Genomic DNA, 19,921 nt, shown 5'->3' with positions numbered 1-19,921 from the left:
GTTTGCTGAGCACTTGGCTGGGATACCATTTCATTTAACGTACACTTCCCTGAGAGACTCGACTTTACTATTAGAAATGGGGAATCTGAGCCCCAGTGACGGGAATGAATGGCTGGCAGAAAGCCACTGCAGGTCCCCCCTCCAAGCAGCTGTCCAGGCCCCCAGGCCTCGGTCGTTTCTCCTACTCCCAGACCCGCACCGCGACAATCCAGTGCTTCAAGGCCTCAAGCTGGATGCTGATTTGTCCGCCTTGAGGCCCCAGATTCACGGGGTGCCCTTCGGATGGACAGGCGAGAGAAGGGAGGGAAGGCAGCCTGCTGAGGGCCCACCAGGTGCTGGGTCCTGACTCCCGAGCCGGCTGTGAGAGGATGAGCGTGTCCCCACACACTGTCGTGGACCGAGGGTACGTGCCCAGTGTCCCAGCTGGGGTGTGGCAGAGCCCCGGCACCCGGCTGCGCCTCCCGAGAGACGCAGAGCAAAGAGCTTTTGGACTCTGATGGGACCGTACTGGGGTCAGGGTTCCCTGCAGCACCCGGACTGCCAGGGAGGCCAACCCCGAGTGCATTGGTAGCTGCACTCAGCTACTTGCCAGCAGGGCATCAGGGTGGGGCGAGGGATGGAGAGGAAGTGGGTGTGGGTGAGAGAGCATCAACAGGAAATGCACGAGAGGTGCCTGTGAGCCGGCTGCCACCCCCCAGACTCCTGCCTTGTCGGTTTTCCCTCAGATGCTGAAATCCACTTGCCTCTGCAGGGCAAAATGGCACACTCCCCCTCCTTGAGAAGGCCCTCTCTGTGGGGTGGCCGGGGGCATCGAAGCTTCTGGAAAGCAGATACTGATGGCTCTGGAAACGTTTGCAGGAAACCCCCGCGTGTGAGAGGGATGGATGGGCACGGCTGCCCACAGACCAGCGTGCCCAGCACCCAGGAGCCCACACTGTCCGTGGAGAGGAAAGCCTGGGGCAGTGGGTACCAGGGGGAGGGTGGATGAGCACCAGCCTGCTGGGTCCTGGCTGGGCTCCACACCACCTGCTGTGGAGTCATAAACCACCCCCATCCCCCCTCAACACCTCCACCTCCCCATCTGTGAAATGGCAGTAATGGTCTCTGGCCAGCTCACCTGGCAGCACGACCGCGAGACCTCAAGGATAATTGTCACGAGGCTTTGGAAAAGAGAACCCACTGAAACAGCGGCGGCAGAGCCCTCGACTGCACCCCAAGCAGCAGCGAGCCCCGGAGTGCTCCTCTCATCCTCACTGCGCAGATGAGCAAGCAGGCGTGGAGAGGCTCAGTACTGCCCGAGGTCCCAGAGCTGAAAGTCGCACCGCCAGAGCTTGGGTGCCCGCCCTGCCTGCTCAGGGCTCCTCTTGCCACTAAGAGCCTGGCCGGGATTAGCAATCGTGGGAAGCTGCCCTGGGAAGAGAGGGCAGCATCCCAGCCCTTGAGGAATGTGCAGCGTCACCGGAGGCCGGTGGAAAGCGCCTGCCACAAGAGAGGCCCTTGGAGGCGCAGGGTGTGGGCCAGGGTGGCAGAAGGAGACCAGTGGGAGAGGAGAGCCCCGACCTGCCAACTTGCAGGAACAGCTGCAGGCCTGCTGGGGAAGGTGCCAAGCAGGGAGGGCAGGCGACAGAGTGCTAGAGGGCCAGGGGCTAGTCGCCGCCCTGTCACCAACTGACTCACTGTGTGACCCTGCGCAAAGGGCCTCGCCTCTCTGGGCCTCAGTTTCCCCAGACGCGCAATGACGGGATTAGATGAAGGTCCCTTCAAGCCCTGAGAATTATGGGTGCCAGCTAACACCTTCGGCATCTCTTCATCCTCAAAACTGGGAGCGAGGAATCCAGCCCTGATTACTGGAAGTTCTCATGTTGTCGTCCTAGAGGAAAACACTGTCGTCTCAGGAGACACCGGCACACCGACCTCGGCAGAGGCCCCCGCGCTGTTCTTGGACTGGCCTGGCACCCTCTGACCACCCACCTGACCAACCAAGATAGGGGGACGGGTGGAGAGGGCGCTGCCCGGCACGCTGGCCCAGGCATCAAAGGCAGCGGTGGGAAGCGGGACGTGCAGTCCCGGCAGCCCCGCCTCCACGGGAGTCAGCAGCTCTCTCCCAACATACTTCTGCTCCACAGCACACCACAGGGCACTGCCAAACCCCCAACAACTGCACAGACGTGGACAATGCCAGTTCTAAACAAACTTCCACAGTTTAAGCCTGGGTCCGTGTTCGCACAACTGTGTGCAGGACGCCTGCTGTGAGCGGCGCCCAACTGGAAGACGGCAGGATTCAGGACCAGAGAGCTGCCCCCCACACCCCCAAACGTGGCCTGACGGCACCGTGCTCTCCCCGGCACGTGCTGGGAACTGTGCACTTCATCCCTCCCATTCCTTCAGGCTCCAAAAGCAACGAACACTTACTGGATGTATATTCGTCCCACAAACGATGCTGTGCATCTCCAGTCCTCACGCTGCCTCCACAAGGCAGGTATCGTTAGCCCCATTTTTCAGGAAAAACAAACCAAAACCAAAATCAATCCAAAAAAACCCAAGGCCCAAAGAAGTAACCTGCCCAGGATGGTGCAGCTAGTGAACGACAGAGGTGGGGCTGACCCCCAGGCCTCTCCCCGGGCTACCTCCCTCTCCGCCGTGCGCTCGGATCTCTAGTCACCTACTGAGGTATTTATAGCATTAAGAGCTAAAGTCATAACAAGATGATTTGGTGACACGCACAGATGACATAATTATCTACCAGACGACTTTTCTCCCTAATGGAGCCAGAATATTTTATTCTTAGCAATAGAATTAAGTACAGGATAATTTTAAGATACTGTAGGCTCTGGCTTGCTCCCAGAATAAGTGCTAAGAAGCCAGCAACTAAGAAGACCTCTCCCTACAAGGAGGAACTTTCTAGAGGTTGGAAGAGGCCAAAGGTGAAAGAGCCTTCTTGAAGAGGCGGAAGCCCAGGTCACACTGCAGTACACAAGAGAGGACAGGTGTATTCCACTTAGCTTCAGAGAGCTAGGCATGAGACAATCTTCTAAGTGTTCTCACTGGACTCTGTGTGCTAGACGATGATGAAGAAGCTGATGGTGGTGATGATGACAGAGGCGATACTGAAGGTGATGATGGTAGCAGTCGTGATGGAGATGGTGATGACGTTAGTGGTGGTGACGGCAGTAACCACGATGGTGGTGGTCCTGATGACAGTAGCTGCCATTTGCTGGGCGTCCCCAGTGTGGCCGGAGGTGTCAGATGCCCTACACCCTTTGGCCCACTCCATACCCTCTGGCGTGTGATCTTCACACCAACCCTGGGAAGTAAGTTATCAACCCCGTTTGCCAAACGAAGAACCTGAGGCTCAGAGTGGTGACCTGGCTAGAGTTGTGAGGCCTGGATTCAAACACCAGTCCACTGAATTCCCAAGGCATTGCTCCTTCCCTACGTCATGCCTCCCCAAGAGACCTATTCCAGGTAAGAAACCATTGCTTCTACTGATAACCAGTTTCCAGCCTCTATCTCCCCAGTATAAATGTCCCCAATCCCCCAGTCAAGCTAACTTCCCTTAGCCGTTGGTGTTTGTTTTAAGAGGGGAGGCTTATCTGAAAGGAAAAGGCTCATCCTAGAGTGGACCTTGTGTGCTCCAGACTCAGCCCTCTCCTGCCCTCAGCACTGAGCGCCGAGGAAGGAAGGACAGTGGGGACTGCTGCGGGCTGGGAGGGCGCTGAGGGGCGCTGCTGGGCTGCGTGCGCCTCCCTTCCCCGAGGGCTCCCCAACCTCCCTTCAGAGGCCGCTTCCCGCCCCAAAGCCAAAGCCGCAGCAGCGAAGGAGGCCGTGAGGCAGGGCGGTGGAGAGGCCAGGGCCAGGCATGTAGGCCAGGCAAAGGCTCTGTCCTGCCCAGCCGGCTTCTGCTGCTGCGCCACAGGGAGAGGAGACAAGGTCGCCCCTCAGCCCACATCCGGAGCCTCTGATGGCCTCGGTCAGCCTGAAACCAGGAGTCAAGGCCCAAGCGCCCGGCTCAGAGCCCCGAACTCCATCTCCCTCGGGCACTGAAGGGCAGGAGGCTTGAGGGCAGAGCTGCCAGAGGGCGCTGCCTGCAGTCCTGCTGGGTCTGCTGCAGCCTCCACGCTGCACGGGACAGGCAGGGGTGGAGCTGAGGAGGGTGGCCGAGGGGAGAAGTACAAGACCACGGCTGCGGCCCAGGCTTGCTCCTAACCCACAAGTACCTCGACAGAAGTCCAGCTGCTGAACAACAGCACAGGCCCCCAAACAGGCCCCGGGGCCCAGACTGAGCACCCCACTCTCCCGCTGCCTCCTCTACTGGCCTCCCAGCCCGGCAGCTCCCTGGCTTCTTCCTCTGGGCAGTGCGGCGCAGTCAGCTAGCTGACTTCCTGCCCTGGGGCATGACCGCTCTGGAGAAGCGAGGCCACAGAGCCAGCTGGTGAGTCCCGCCGTGGACACGTGGCTCCGGCCCCTGGTCAGCAGACCCCGCGACCCAGCTCCTCCAACACCGACCCACAGTCCCTCAAGCGGCCCCTGCCGACCGAACTCAGAATGTGCCAACCCCAGCGTCAGGATGACCTAAGCCTGGGGGCCATTCTCAACCCAGGGAGCTTTCACTCACTGGCTCCTTTATTCACCCCCATCCGTGAAGCCCCCACTGTGTGCCGGGTGCTGTCCTGAGCTCCAGGGGCTCAGGGACCAGCAAGACAGGTCCCTGCCCTCCAGGATCCCCCTCCCAAAGGACATGGCTGGGAATTGCAAACCCAGCACAATTCAGACTCATCAAAATACGGCAAGAATGAGAACTTTTCCTAAGGTTGGAACAGTTGCCCCAGTTTCTTCATTTCCAGGCCTCTTTTCCATTTAGGTTCTGAGACTTACCCAAGTTTGTCCCTACAGAGGGGAAAAGCATCCACTTCCCGAATGTTTCTACTCAGTAGGTCTGAGCCGTTAACAGTGCTTAGAGGGTTCATCACTCACACAGCACGTCCGCATCCAGCCCCGGGGGCCCTGGGCGGCACGAGGACGCGCCCTGTGCACACTGCTGCCCAGTGGCAGAGGCTGTGGCCATGCCCTCTCTGCCACGGACTCTGGAGAGTTCTCAGAAGGCGCCTGGTCCAAAGCCGCCCTCAAATCTGCTCCCAGCCTGCCAGCCCTGGTGACAAGCTGCTGGGTGACTGCGGCACAGCCGCTTCCCTCCCCTGGGCCTCAGCGGCTTCGCCTGCAGTTAAGGGATTGAAGGCGGCGAGCGAGGTTTGGTGTCTCCGGGTGCCGACACGCCAGGGTTAACACCAGGAGTCTAGTGCTAGTGGGAAAGAGGGGTGTGTGTTCCTAGGGCCACGGGGCAGCACGGTGGCGCAGGGCTGGAGCTGCTGATTCCCAGCTCCGGGTCCCAAGTTCTTCAGCGTGGGGAGCAGCAGGACTCCCAGAGGAAGGCTCTGGAAGGACACATGCTCTTTCCAGCTGAGACTCGCAGCCGAGTCCCCAGGACACAGGCCCCGCCTGTCTCCTCCCAGCCCACAGCTGCACACAGGCTCAGATGCCCTACGTGGGCATGGGCTCCACCAACCAAATACTTCAAGGGTCTGCAGACAGAAGGGCTCATCCTCCCTGGGGCACCCAGTGGCCTGGCCACGAGCAGACTGACGACAGCCCTAAGAGGGAAGAGCCACGTGCTCTTGAGGCCAGGACAGCACTTTCCAATCAGGTCCCCCCGGGGCCCTGCAGAGAACTCAGCTAAAAGGAGCCTTGGGGGCTGCCTGTCTGCACCTCAAGTACCCCAAACACTGTCCTGCTTTGCTCCTCGAAACTACTTAGGTCGATGATTTCTATGCCCACTTTGGGGAGTGGAGCCCCCTTCTAGCTCACACAGGCTTTGATGAGTTTCTCTGAGGAAGCCCCACACTCAAGGCCAGGAAGTGATGTCTTCTAGATTTCGGGAAGAGCTGTACCTGCGGCCGGGGCGGCTGGCTTCCTCTGCACCAGGAAGGCTGGGTACGGCAAGAAGGGCCCTGCTTGGGGCCTCTGATGCCCTCTAAACAGGGGCATCTACGGAGCCAAAAGCAGATGGGCGCTGCCAGGGGTCCTGGCAGCCAGGCCTCCCTCTCCGCCCTCTACTTCCAAGCGGTTCTGCCAACGGCCAAGGAGGGATGGGCTGCTGGTCCGTCGCTAGGGTCCCAGTGGGGCGGCGGCATCAGGCTAGGAGACAGGCAGACCTGGGCGCTCAAGGTCCTCTCTGCAGCCACGTCCTCCCTGTGTGGCCTTGGGCAGCCCCTCCACCTGAGCCTCACTCTCCTCATCTGTAAGCTGGGCGAGCAGAGCCCATCTCAGAGGGGTCCCATGAGGAAGAAACAGGCAAGGCGTGCAAATGTACTTTGTGACTCTAATGTGCTGGTTGGATGGGAGGGGTCCACATCAGGCCAGGTCTGGAACACCTGTCGTCCAGTTCAGGGCTGGTGCCAGTTGGATTCTCCAGCTTATGTTTTTACATTAACCAGCACTGGCCAGAGGCTCAGGTGGCAAACCGCAGGGGCGGGGTTCCCCCTGGCAGGCTTCTGGTGGTTCCAGTCAGCACCCTTCCCAGGCTGAAGCCTGCCAGGTCACTCTGTGGACTCAGGAAGGATGGATGCTCAGAACCATTAAAGAAGCCACAGGAGGGGCTTCCCTGCTGGCACAGTGGTTGAGAATCTGCCTGCCGATGCAGGGGACACGGGTTCGAGCCCTGGTCTGGGAGGATCCCACATGCCGCGGAGCAACTTGGCCCGTGAGCCACAACTACTGAGCCTGCGCGTCTGGAGCCTGTGCTCCGCAACAAGAGAGGCTGCGACAAGTGAGGCCCGCGCACCGCGATGAAGAGTGGCCCCCGCTTGCCGCAACTAGAGAAAGCCCTCGCACAGAAATGAAGACCCAACACAGCCAACAATAAAAAATAAATAAATAAATAATTAAAAGAAAAAAAAAGAACCCACAGGACACCAGGCACCAGCTAGGCTGCCACATCTTCCTTATTTGGAAAGGATGAAAACTCTTGGGTGTAATCCTAAATAAAAAGGCTCGTATCGTTACCAAAGGAAATAATTACAAAGCATTAAATGATAAACACACGCTGTGAGCTCAGTGCTGTGCCTGGTACCCAACACTAAGGTGCTCAGAAAAAGATCTTAGAACAAAGGACCTGAAGCCTTGGGCCCGCCTGGCCCTCCCAACCCCTGAGTCTGAGCACTGATGTTCCCTCCACACTGGGACAAAACAGGACTGCAGTGGAACTTGGTCTCTGGGAGAGGGGCATCTCCGATCGGCTGCCACACAGGGACGATGGGAAGGAAGGGATGCTCCTGCAGACAGGGCTTCTGGTTCCCGGCAGCCATAAGGATGGCGGCCGGGGCGGCAGGGTGGCGAGGGCTCATTTTCCACTTAGAGCAGAACAAACAGAAGCGAGTTACTGGAAGGCAGACTCTCCCTGATTCATCTCCCCGAGGCCCCCCTCCAGGGCCGGGGCGGTGCAGCACATGCCCGGGGGAGAAAGCCCACCCTGTTACGTGCAGGAGTGCCCTTCCCAACCCGGCACGGGAGCGATGGCAGGAACTCGCTCCCTTCCGTTACCGGCATGGTCAGGGCTGACGAGGCACCACATTTTGGGTGGGGCGGCAGGTGGCCCTGACATGATGCTCTCCGCTCTAGAGGTCCTGGGTCTGCGAGCCAGCCACTTTGTAGGAGCCCTGTGCGCCTACCCACCCATCTACGTTTGGCCCGAGAAGCCCCGAGGGCAGGTTCACACCGGATCACCCTGGCTTCTTTTAAAAGCAAGACACACGGGAAGGGCACAGAGATCACTCTGACAACAGTCAAGACTGACGTGAGCCACAGGTCCCAAAACAGAGCCCAGGTTACATGAGCCCAAGGCACATAGGTCACAGGCTTCTGGGAAATCCCATGGTCACGGAGGGTGACATGGAATCTGAGCTCCAGGGCCTGGGACTGCTTCCCCAGTCCCTTAGTCCAGCAGCCCATTCATAACTTCAATGCCACACCGGACACTCCCAGCCAGACAGGCCACTGTGTCCTGCCACATTTAGGTGACAGGGCTGTTGAGAAGCTCAAGGGCACAGTCAGCCCCCATCTCCCACCCACACCCAACGACCATCTCATGATGACGCCCCCTCCCACACGGCAGACAGCCCATTCTGAGTTCAGCGTTTGGGGCAAGACCCGCTGGGCTGGTGGGGAGCCCAAAACTCACAGATCTCTTGGATGGCAACAGGAAAACCAGGGGCTCCGTGGACTTGACACATTTCCCCTCCCGTGCGCTTTGAGGCCAACACCATGGGACAGCAGATGCTGAGGAAAGGGGAATGGCGAGAACCAGCCAGCGCTGGGATTCTCGGAAGCAGCCCCTCCGTGGGGGCACCTGGCCCTCCAGGTCATGAGCCATCGCCAGCCAGGGCACCACTTAGCGGCAGAGCTGGGGCTGGGCCAGGTGCGAGCCACCCCCGGCCGCAGCCCCATCAGCTACTGCCCACACAGCCAGCCGCTGGGGTCGCTCAGGCCGCCTCCCCACGGAAAGCCCTTCTGCTTCTCTGCCCATCATCTCGGCCCTGCTACCCGTGCTTCTGGGCTTCTGAGCACTGATTGTGATGTGGTTTCTTCACCCCTGCTGACTGCCCACACGAGGGGAAGCTTCTAGAGAACAGGGCCACCTGCCCCATGCTGTACGCTCAGTGCTGAGAGCAGGGCCGGCAGATAGTAGGTACACAGCGAACAGCAACGGTCCTGGAATGAATGGGATCCATCTGAAGGGAATGGGGTCCCGCTTCTATTCTTCCTACTCTGCAGCACCAGCACGCTGCCCAGCACACGACAGGTCCCCAGAGAGAGGTGCTGGATTGAACGGATGGTGAGAGAGATACCCTTGAACATGGATCCTACGTGGGAACAAACCAGCCCGAGACCCAGAGAAGCAGACACGACGGAGGCGGCACTTTTGGGTTTTCTCACATCAGACGCACACCCTGGCTCTACTGGGCCAGCGTGGAAGCAAAAGAGGCCCCACAAACAAGCATGTCCTGAATGAGCGCAGGGGCCGGGGGCTCCGGGGAGCACGCTGTGGTGGGTGTGCAGGCGTTCCTGGGCACCGCGGCCCTAAAATGGAATGGTTCACTTAGAGAAAATTACACGGTCAAACCAGCTCCCCGGACTCATGTGCAAGCTATTCGTAAAGAACAAAACCGAAACAGCAGCAGGGCCCTGCCCCGTCGACAGCCCCGCTCCAAGTCCGCGGTACTGGGCTCACACTGGAAATGATTCTTGAGCTTGGATGGGCTGGAAACATCTGGCCAAGTTATGCTCGGTGCAGCCAGGCCAGCTCAGCTCCTGCACTCAGGCCAACGAGTCCCCAGAATGGATGACGGGATTGATTAAATCCCATGAGGCGTGGTGTCCAAGCTGATGGAGAGCGTTCTGTGATGCCGAAGGGAGAACAGCATCATCACAAACTCACGGTACAAGAGAATCAACACGTTCACCACAGAGGTTGGACCGAACAACCCCAAAGAATTCCATTCCATTTTGCACAGGGCCAAGAATTTTGTGGTCACCTTTTTTTTTAAACCATGTCTGCTTCTCTTATTGGATAGAATGAAAAACCAGTACTAGCCTCATATATTTCCTGTCTTAATAAGTGGTATTTCTTTCATTATTTCTTGTCATCATTCCCCACACGGTATATGTGAACCCGTGGAATCAATGGACTCCTGGGGCTGGAAGGGGCGTCAAGGGTCTCCAGTCAGTGTTACAGCTGTTTAGAAAAAAGACTGCAAGGATCTACACCAAACACTCAGTGACGGTATACCTGCAGGTGGATGTCAGAGGAATTTCACTCTCTGTGTTTTTACATTTCTGAACTGTAATTTTTTTACCTTCCGAACTTCAAATCTTTTACATGTATGCATTAACTTTGTAACCAGAAGAAACAATGAATAATGAATCTGGAAATTACCTGAGTTGATATGCAAGTGTTTGCCCCCATTCCAACAAGAATATTGCTGTATGCCATGAATTGACTGTTATGTGCCATTATGTCCTCAAAGTGGGACAGACATCATCTAACTCCCTGTCATCATACCTATTTTACAGATGAGGAAACTGAGGCTCAGGGTCCCACAGCCAGAGCCGCACCCGGCTCTGCCTGCTTCCAAAGGCCTTGCTCTCAGCCAGCCTGCTCCACAGCCTCCTGGCAGACTTGCGGGCTCCTGTCTCCCTGCCCCCTTTTCTATCAGGCCACTAAAAGCAGCTGCCACTCTAATCACAAATGATACAGAGCACACGACTGGCAGGGCGCACTCCGGAGGTGTCTTGGCCATGACTGGTGACTTCTCTCCCACGGGCGAAGAACCAGGTCAATCCCTGCCCTCATCCTCAGACTGTCCAGTGCAGGGGAAAGGGGCAGGCTGGCGGGAGCCAGGGGAGAGAGCTTTGCCGGATAGTAAACTGCAGAAAACACTGGTGTGTTTAGAGATGGGGCTCCTACGGGACAAGCACGGAGACCTGGCCATCTTCTGTGCTACCCAGCACCGTGCCACCCCAGGAGGTCTCAGGACCAGAAGCCTGGGGACACCTCTGCAAGGGTCCTGGGCCACAGATCCCAGAACAGATGTCAGCGGGTCCCCTCCTGCCCACTGCCACAGGCCCGGCCCTGATAACACGCTGATGGTGTTACCCTCTACAGAGGGTCGGCCCCACGCGGGCACGTATGTTCAGGCTCTGAGAAGCGCACCTCAGCGAGACCTGCTCAACCGTGCGGGACCTTTGAAACCCTTCTGCACGAGCCCGGCAGGACGAGGGTCCACGCAGCCTACCTCAGGAGAGAGGCACGAAGGTGCACGCGAGGCCCCAAGAGTGGGCCAGGGGCAGGGCTACGGGGCAGGGAGGCGAGAGGCGCAGGCTGCCTGCAGCGGGGCTCCAGGGCTGCGTCCCTCCCCTCTGCACTCGCTCCCTGGCTGCGCCCAGGACACCTCCAGCCTTCAGAGCCCGCTCCCTGCACCTCCTGAGTCTGCGTGCGCTGGCTCAGCACACACGCCCAGCCAAGCCACCTGGGCTCAGATCCCACCCCCGCCAGGGCCTGGCTCTGCGGCAAGTTGCTCATCAAGCCTTTGCTTCCGTGCCCGCAGCTGTAACGCGGCGTGAGCTAGCAGCACCTGTCTCCCGGGGCTGATGCGTTAGGTGAGCTCATACACGGGCGGCATTTCCAGAGGTGCCCGGAGCACAGCGAGGGTCGGTGAAGGGCCTGCAATTTCATTATCATCACCCAGTGCCTCCCGGGGGCCCCAGAATGTTCCTGGGTCGTCAGTTGAACACGTGCCTCATCCCAGCTAACTGCTGAGATGTCTCTCTCTCCCAGGCGGGGGCCGTCTGATGCCCACACCCTCCCCCCCAGCATCCTATACACGGTGGGAGCGTAGCTTAGGTTGCTAAGACTTACAGACTTTGTACGGTCTGTGAAGCTGAACGCTTCTTTGGAAAATCGTGGCCCCGCACCCCAACCCCGGTCTTCCTGCTTCTCGGCCACGGATACACTTCACGTGCGAGCGGAGTCGCCCACTGCACGGCCGCCCCTGTGGACAAGGTGGGGACGAGAGGCCTGCAGGGAGCAGCTTCTTTAAGGGAGACGCACATCTTCTCATCCTCCTCCAGGCCTCATCTTCTCCTTGACGGCTTCACAGCAAGGCTGACGCCAACAGTGATGGTGGAAGCAGCTCCTGGTTGTACTAAGAACTTTCCGACCACATTCCTGGTCCCCGAAGGCGCTCCGGCCCTGGCCGCAGCCTCCTGGCTCCGGTTGCCTGTGGATTTCTCAGGCGTGGGGCGGCTCGGCCCTGGGATAGGCCGGCCTCTGTTGACTGAGTCTGAGGCGGAGCGCAGGCTAGGAACCACAGCCGTCTGAGGCTCTTAAACGTCAGAGCCAACCTTCCCACCCTTATTTTCACAATACTGTTCCAAAACCACCTCCCCGGGCCAAGTTCTATTACCACAAAGTTAATATCCTCTAGCAACTTCCGAGTTGGTTGTCTGCCTCGGGGGCCAGAACACATCTGGCCAGCAGAGAGATTTCTGGATCCCCACCAGGGTGAACTTTCTAGGCGTTTGTCTTGAGTGACGAGAACCTCTGCTGTCTGCATCTGAGTTTTGTTCTACCATCCTGGGCGGAACAGCCTCACCAAAATTCTTCGAGGGACGGGAGAAAATCGAGGGAGGGAGTGAAAGCAGGAGGAAATGAACAAGCCTCACTTTGGTCCACACTCTCCAAGCATGGCAGCGACAGAAGGGCAGCCTGGGAAAGATGGGAGCGCTGGGAGTGCACAGGCAACCCGGCCAACGCTTCCAGAGCAAGGCTGCTGGGAGAACGCAGCCTTTTCATTTTTAAGAAGGAATCGTGATTTTGTGCGCTGACACAGGAGGAACGACTTGTTCTGACGCCAGCGCCCCAGTTAGCCAGAGCTCACCAGCTCCCGCAGCTCCTCTCTGAAGCTCCCTTGCCAGCGCCTCCTGCTTTTTTGTTTTGTGTTTTTGGCCACGTGGCTTGCAGGATCTTAGCTCCCCAACCAGGGATTGAACGAGGGCCCTTGGTAGTGAAAGCGCAGAGTCCTAACCACTGGACCGCCAGGGAATTCCCAGCACCTCCTTCTTAGTTTCCACTTGAGGAGCACGGGAAAGGGCCGCGCAGGGGCCGAGTGTGGACCCAGCAGAGCCTGAGACAATCGGGTGGCCCACGTGACATGACTGCTGGGATCATGGTGCTGGGCCCTTTGTAGGACTTGCTCTCCTTCAGAAATTGCCAAATGAATTCCAGTCGCTTTCCCAATGGGGAAACTGAGGCACTGGGTCATCTACATTCGGGGCTGGTAAAATTCCCTTGAAGGGCCAGAGAGTAAACATTTTTGGCTTTGAGAACCATGCGGTCTTTCTTGGAACATGAAAGCAGCCACAGGCAATAGTAAGAAACCGGCATGGCTGTGTGCCATTCAGACTTTATTTGCAAAAACGCATAATGGTGGTTTGCTGACCCTGATCCACATGGTTTGAGGGGACGGCTGTCACCACTCCTGGAAGGCACTGGCCATAATTGCAGAGCACCGCTGAAGCCCACTTGGGAGGCCCCAGGGGTCCACTTGGTGGAGCTCTAATTAGAACATTACATCTATTATTATAAAATATTAAGTCACATCCCATACAGAACTCAACAGGTCTCCGTCCCCTGGGGTCCTGATCTGTCACAAGGGTGGACCCTACAGCCCCTCCTGGCACAGGCTCAAGGGCTGAGGGGAGGCCCAGACGCAGAGGGGCTCACGGCTGCCCTCTGTCCCACCTAACACCTCAAGGAAGAAGAGAAGGCGCCAGCAGACTGGAACAGAGGCGGATCCAGCTGCTCTGGACGCCCGGCCTCCAAAGAGGCTCAGCAGGGATTCTGAGAGCTGGGGTGAGGACCACACTCTGCCTGTGTCCTGCCTTCTCCCCACTGGCCAGCTCTGGGACAAGCCTCGTGGCCACCAGCCTGCACTGCAGGGTCTCTCTAGGGCCCGGGCAGTCAGGAAGGTCCGTGGAGGGAGGGGCCCTTCTTTTCCTCCACGCCAGCCCCTCATGCTGAGCCTCAGGCGCTGCTTCAGAAGCCCAGGGCTCTTTGTGTAGGTCCCTGGGCTTCATCAAGGCCACCACTGGTGCCCCAGCTTGGGCACTTGCTCAGTGCCACCACTTCGATCTTAAGTTTCAGATTTCGGTAATAATTCAATTTGATCCTACTTCATCGAGAATGGTGACAACTGTCACCTTAGACCGTCTAGACAGCTCCAACAGCTGGCACAGCGGGGACCAGATCAGGCTTCCCTGGAGATGTCATGTGAGATCCCAGCTGCCACCCCAAGACTGGGTACTGACTCCTGAGCCTGGCCACTGTATTGTGCTCAAACAGAGCCCCAGGTGCCCAGGGCCGACGTGTCCCACCAAGGGCCCACCACAGCCGAGGAGGGAAGGCTCACTCCTAGCCGACCCTCAGCTCCTGACTCTGGCCTCCGCTGGCCCTGACCCCCCACTGTGGACACCTGAGATGATGGCATGGGCCTGGTGCCCCGAGCCCTGCCTGGCCCCCTGATGAGGAAAGCAACAAGCCCGGATTGCACAGCCTTGCCACACCCAGCTTTGTGAGCCTGGCTGCCACTCGGAACCTCAGTTTCTTCTTCTGCAAAATGGGAACAGCAATTCTCACTTTCTGGGACTGTAATCAAGACAACATGTAACTACGTGAACGCAAGACTCATCCCTGGTCCACAGGGCGCAGTGGAGCACGGGGACACATAGGCACAGTGCAAGCACGCTGTCGCACATGGCAAGAGATCTTATCATTTATGTGTTGACCAAAGTTTCCAGGGGTGGGGCCCAGGCCACACGAGGTGCAGGGCTCCGGCTAAAGGTTCTCCACATGAACCAGGCTGTCCTCATTCCTGGGGAGAAGGGTCAGTGTGGGCAGGAGAACGACTAGGCAGGTGACCCAAACCAAGGCAGAAGGCCCCGCTGCCTCACTTGCTCTGCTCAGGGGTGTTACCGCTGGCCTTCTGGGCTCCTAGGAGGAAAAGGAAGCCCTTTCTGACTCAGTTCATTTCCCTAAGGACAAACTTGGTCATCTTCCTCTTCCCCTGATGAACTTCCGTGTCTGGTGGGGGAGAGGAAGAACTCACCTGAGTGGCCTCGCAGAGGTCAACTCAGCCAGCTGCCCCCGCTTCTGCACCAGGCCCTTGACCCTCAGGCCTACAGGAACCAGGCAAGGAATTCCCCGAAGGCTCTGGGCCCAAGCAGCTCAGCCTGCATGGGTGGGACTCCTTCAGCCCCCCTTCTCCACCGAGGGCCACCGAATACATGGGCACAGCCTTCTCTCTCTGTCCTGGGGGTGGGGGGCCCCCTGCAAACCTACCCCCAGCCCAACTGGGGTTCAAAACCCCCCCATCCTGTTCAAAACTATCCTTGACTTCCCACGGCACACAGAATAAGGTCCCAACTCTCCGGACGGCTCTCGAGCCCCTCCACACTCCATTCCAACCATTGCTCCAGCCAAACGGGCTGGTTTCCGGTCTGGGGAGCATCTCTGTGCCATGTCTCTCCTCTCCACTCCAGCTGAGGCGCAGCCTGAGTGGCAGCTGGGGCACCACGCCTGGGCCCACCAGAGAGCACCTGTCCCTTTCCAAGGAGCTGAGCCCTGCACACGTCACGGTGAACCCGCCACGTGCCCCTGGTCCCTACTGCTGATTCCCGGAGCGCTCCCGTGAGCGTACCAACTGCCAGTGAGTGTCTGTCCTGCAGTCATCATCTTATGTAACCCCGGCAACAGCCACTATGGACCCTATTTAACAGGTAAAAAGACCAAGGCTCAGAGGGAAGAGCTGCGAACGCTGGTCATACTCTCCGGGTTTCCGCGTGATGATGTGTTTGATGCTGTGACCTCCAGAAGGTTGGGGCCGAGTGTCCTGTCTACTGCCGCACCCCTGGAGCCTACAGGGACCCGACACACAGCAGGTGCTTGGTAAGTGATGGCTGAATGAAGGGACGGGTCCAGAACTTGAATCCAAACCCTCAGAGGACACGGCTACCTCACCAGCTCGCAGCTGGCTGCAGAGACACAGCTGCTCCCACCCGACCCCTCTGCAGCCTGCAAACTCCTTAAAGGCAAGGCCAGGGTCTTAAGCATGCTGGTCTCCCCTGAGCCCCTGGTCCAGGCACTCGTACACAGCTGGCATTCAGTCAATGCATGCTGATTTGAACCAGCTCACAGGGTTGTTGCTGCTTGGAGTCGGAGGGCCCAGAAGGTTCCCATGGAGGGCGGGGCCGTGTCTGAAGTTCCCAGGCTGCTGAAACTGTAGACCCCACCTTCCTGTAAGTCCCTCCTGGCAGGGGGTGCAAACTAGAATCACAAATACAATTTCCAGGAAAACTGTGGTCAGGAGGCTGCCAAGCTCCAGGAACAGGACTGCTCGGGAACCACATTCTACCCCTGGGCCATTTCCCACCTGCCCTTGCACCCGCTGCTTGAGTGCTGGCGGCTGTGCAGCCCGCCCCCAGGGACAGGCCTAGAGCTGGTCAGCTGTGCAGAGCCTGGCTCGTGCCGTGCTCGGGGGGCGGGGAGCAAATCCACAGCCCGGTCATCAGAGAGCAGGACGGCAGCACAGAGACGTGACCCAGGGCGGGTGGCACCGCAAAGCCTACCTTGGCATTCCCACCCGGACCCCACGGGAAGGGCCCGCCTGGCCAGCCCATCAGGCCCCATCTGCTGCCGTTCCCCACCTCTCCCCCAGCTCTGCCCTGGCCACGTATCAGACCGAGCGGGGCTGCACAGGCACGATAACTCCAACAGAAAAAACGCCTCGGAGAAGAAGGCAGGATCTCCCCCTCCCCACAGACCTGCTCCACAGGGGGCACAGCAGGGGAGCCTATGATGTCCCTGGTCCATGATGGAGCGGTACCTCGAGCACCCGAATGCTCCGTGGCTCCCGGTCCCCTGGTAGAGAGAGCACAGCCCCAGGGAACTTGCACGTCAGAGCAGGGCCTCTTGCCAGCCCTTCCTTTACCAGCGGGTGCCTGGGGCCTCGCGAAGGACAGGGTTTCTGAGTGGGTGGCAGAGCCGAGCCCCTTAAACCACGGCTGAGTCCCAGTCGCATCCCTCACGTCCCCACCCCGAGGCCTTCCTGCCTACCTAGGCCATGAGCTCCGGAGGCTGACGGCTCGGCCACCTACTTTGGTGTGGCCTTGAGCAAATGCACGGTCCACTACAGGAGCCGCCTTCCACCTGTGGCCGCTGAGCACTGGACAAGCGGCCAGTCCGAGTTGAGATGTACTGTAAACGTGACACACATCCTGAGCTTGGAAACTCGGTGTTAGAAAAAGGAAAGAAAAGCACACATCTCCACTAACGACTGATTCCTATCGACTGCACGCTGAAATGACACTGTTTTGGATATACTGGGTTAAATAAAATATATTATTAAATTAATTTTACCTGTTCCTTTTTTCTTTTTAACTGTGGCTACTAGAAGATTTAAAATAATCTCTGTGGCTTCTATTCTGTTTCTGCTGCACGGAGCTGAGACTCAGTTACGGCCCTTAAACTGGATAAGATGCGTCGACCTCACAGGGCTATTCTGAGGAGAAAATTCGATGGGTGAGTCTCCTCTGCAAACCCGCTCCCACCCCACTGGCCAGCAGTCAGCAGCCCCACAGCTGCTGCCTCTCACTCCACCTGTGTGGTCACAGGCTGCCCTCTGAGGCCCCTGCGGCCCCATCCTCCGCTCCAGCCTCCCGGCCCCTCTCAGGCCTCCAGGCGGCGGGCTAGGCGGCCTGCTGCTTCCTTCACTGGGCTGCCCATCCAGCTAGTGACAATGACTTCAAGGCCACAAGAAGTAATAAGTCAAAGAAATAATAACGATGACAGTGGTGACGACACTGATCCCAGGGCCAACATTTCCTGAGGGCGTCTGTGCACCAGGTCTGCTGCAGGCGCTCCCACAAGCTCAAACCCCACATCACACAGAAGAGGACACGAGGGCCCAGAGCGGGACAGTGACTTGCCCAGGGCCACCTGGCTGGCGAGTGGTACACCAACACTCCACGCCAGGCCCAACTGGCCCCGGAGCCCAGAACCCGCCCTTCCTCTCCTGCCATCCTAGGTGAGGGGCAGACGCGGGTGGGGGTATTTGCTCACAGCTTCCCCACGTGCGTCACGCTGAAGCTCTGGTGTCTCTGCCGAGGGACAGCTAACATCACACCAGTGCAGATGCTATCTCCCTTCTCTTGCCAAATACTTAATGCTGCACCATCGGCCCACGTCTGCTAAAATGCTCGCCCCAACTCACCGCATCGTGCCGCTCCTCTCCTGGCCGTTTCTGAGCGTGACGAAAAAGGGTCTTTTCTGCCGCTGGTCCCCGGCCTGCATACTTGTTCCCATTTTTATTTGCCACCAGTTCTTGGAAAATTCCATTGTCCAAGGCTGTCCCAGATTAAAGTGAGATGGAATCCCTCTAGGTGGATTAGACTTGTTTAAAGCTGGTCCCTGCTATCAAGGGGCTACGGGAGGGTGCGCTGGCCCAGAGCTGGAATGCAGTTAGGACCCTCTGCAAGACTGGACCATGGCACTGAGTCCCAGGCAGGATCCGTCCTTCCACAGGGGACACATGATGCTCCACGACAGAACGGCATGACGAGGGAGACCACCCAGATGGCCCACGAGGGCCCTCCCCTGGTCTCAGTATCTTCCCGGGGAACCCACGTGAGAAAGGGGCAGACAAGAAATTTGGGGTGATAGGGTGAGAAGAGCCCCTCGTGTGAATGTGATCACAGCCCCGGCCTGGCTGAGCCACTGGCACAGCAAACCCTCAACGCCCCCTTGCGCCTTGTTTGCCAAGTCAGCTCAGTAAGGGGTTTGGTAGGACTTCTCCTTGTGGGACACAGAAGGCCCATTTCTCATGTCTCTTTTCCCTATGTCCAGGTGTGCCCACCATTTCAGAGGGAGAGCAGGACTCCAGGAGGGAAGGGAGGCGAGTGCCCGAGGGCTGCGCCCAGAACAGCCTGGCTGGGGGTCAGAGGGGAGGCCGAGCAGGCCCTGGGCTCGGGCAAGTGCAGGACTGGCTGCGACCCCCTTCCCTCCCACAGGACGAGCCACTCTGGGGATGAGACGGATGGCAGCGGCCAAGGGCTTAAGAGATCTTCTGGCAAATCACAAAAACGGGTAACGAAGGCTCTGCTTTGGGGGCTAAGAGGATTATTACAGACTGTGAGGTGTCCACCTGCAGGACATAACTGACATTTTCTGGGCGCCTCCCCTCGGTATGGCAGAGCCAGACTGCAGGGCCAGTCTCCCTTGTGCTCCAGCCTCGTACTATGGAAGGACCTGGAACAGGACAGCTGGGCCGCACTGCTTGGGCAGAGCGGAAACACCTTCCTAGGGAGGCCCTGGTGCCGAAACACGGGACCTCTTCAAGCCTCCGGTGCCCTGGTTTACCAACCAGAAAACTCACAGCTCAAGAAATGCAAAGCCTGCCCAGGGGCTGGGAGGATGAGTCTGTTAGATGGTCTGATATTAGAATTTCGAGGCTACTTCATCAGTGTATGGGCCTAGTGGATATGATAAATAACAGTCATGCTTCCTGACAACGTCCCGAGGCCCTGGGCCAAAGCAGTCTGTGGTGAGAATGTCACCACCTCCACCTGACCTTCAGGAAACCCGAAGCCTAGGCCCAGCCTCGCCCAGGCCCATGGTTCCCCAGTGGTGGCAGGACCCACCCCAGCAGGGGCCCTCTGGAGAGGCCGTGGCCCACAGGCCGTGGGCGGCTGAAGGGTGGCTGGGGCTCCTGTCACTGTTCTGTCACTCGGCAAGCGAGCAGGCAGCCCACACTCAATTTTTCCCCCTGAAGAGGGAGGGGAGGAGCCCTCCCAGGGTGGATGAGGGAGACGGCACCCTGGAAGGGTGCCCAGAACAACCAATTCCCTCCCAACCGGGCTGCAAACACAGGCTGGTACTGTTAGGAGTTAGGACCCCGCTCCCCAGGGCCTGAGCGAGGCTGATGTGTGAAGATGTGGCAGCTGAACGCATCCCCCTCAGGGAGGCCTCTCTATCCCTCCAATCTGAAGCCGGCCACCTCCATCTCCTGTCCCCCGCCCGGCGTTACAAACCACACCAGCCTGCTTTAGTTTCCTTATGGCACACAAATCGCCGTCGGAAATTATCTGGTCCGTGGTCTGCTTGCTTATTATCCCCCCTTCTAGAAAGTAGTGGCGACTGTGTGTGTCCTGCAGAAATACCTCCGGGCCTGCGTGAGCGCCACCCAGCAGCCACCAGGGAAGCACCTCTGAGCGCAGACGAGGTGGGGGGGGTGGAGAGGAGAGCGGAGCGGGTCCC

The 19,921-nt window shown here is 58.5% G+C and overlaps 1 protein-coding gene across 1 annotated transcript in view; it reads right to left on the bottom strand.

Annotated features, from left to right (window-relative positions):
• Positions 1–19,921, bottom strand: part of FAM53B (family with sequence similarity 53 member B) — a 74,139-nt gene that overhangs the window by 22,090 nt on the left and 32,128 nt on the right. The window lies entirely within an intron of this gene.

This window comes from Stenella coeruleoalba, assembly GCF_951394435.1.
Source record: "Stenella coeruleoalba genome assembly, chromosome: 16".
NCBI classification, from domain to species: domain Eukaryota; kingdom Metazoa; phylum Chordata; class Mammalia; order Artiodactyla; family Delphinidae; genus Stenella; species Stenella coeruleoalba.
This window is presented reverse-complemented; position numbering and strand designations above follow the sequence as displayed.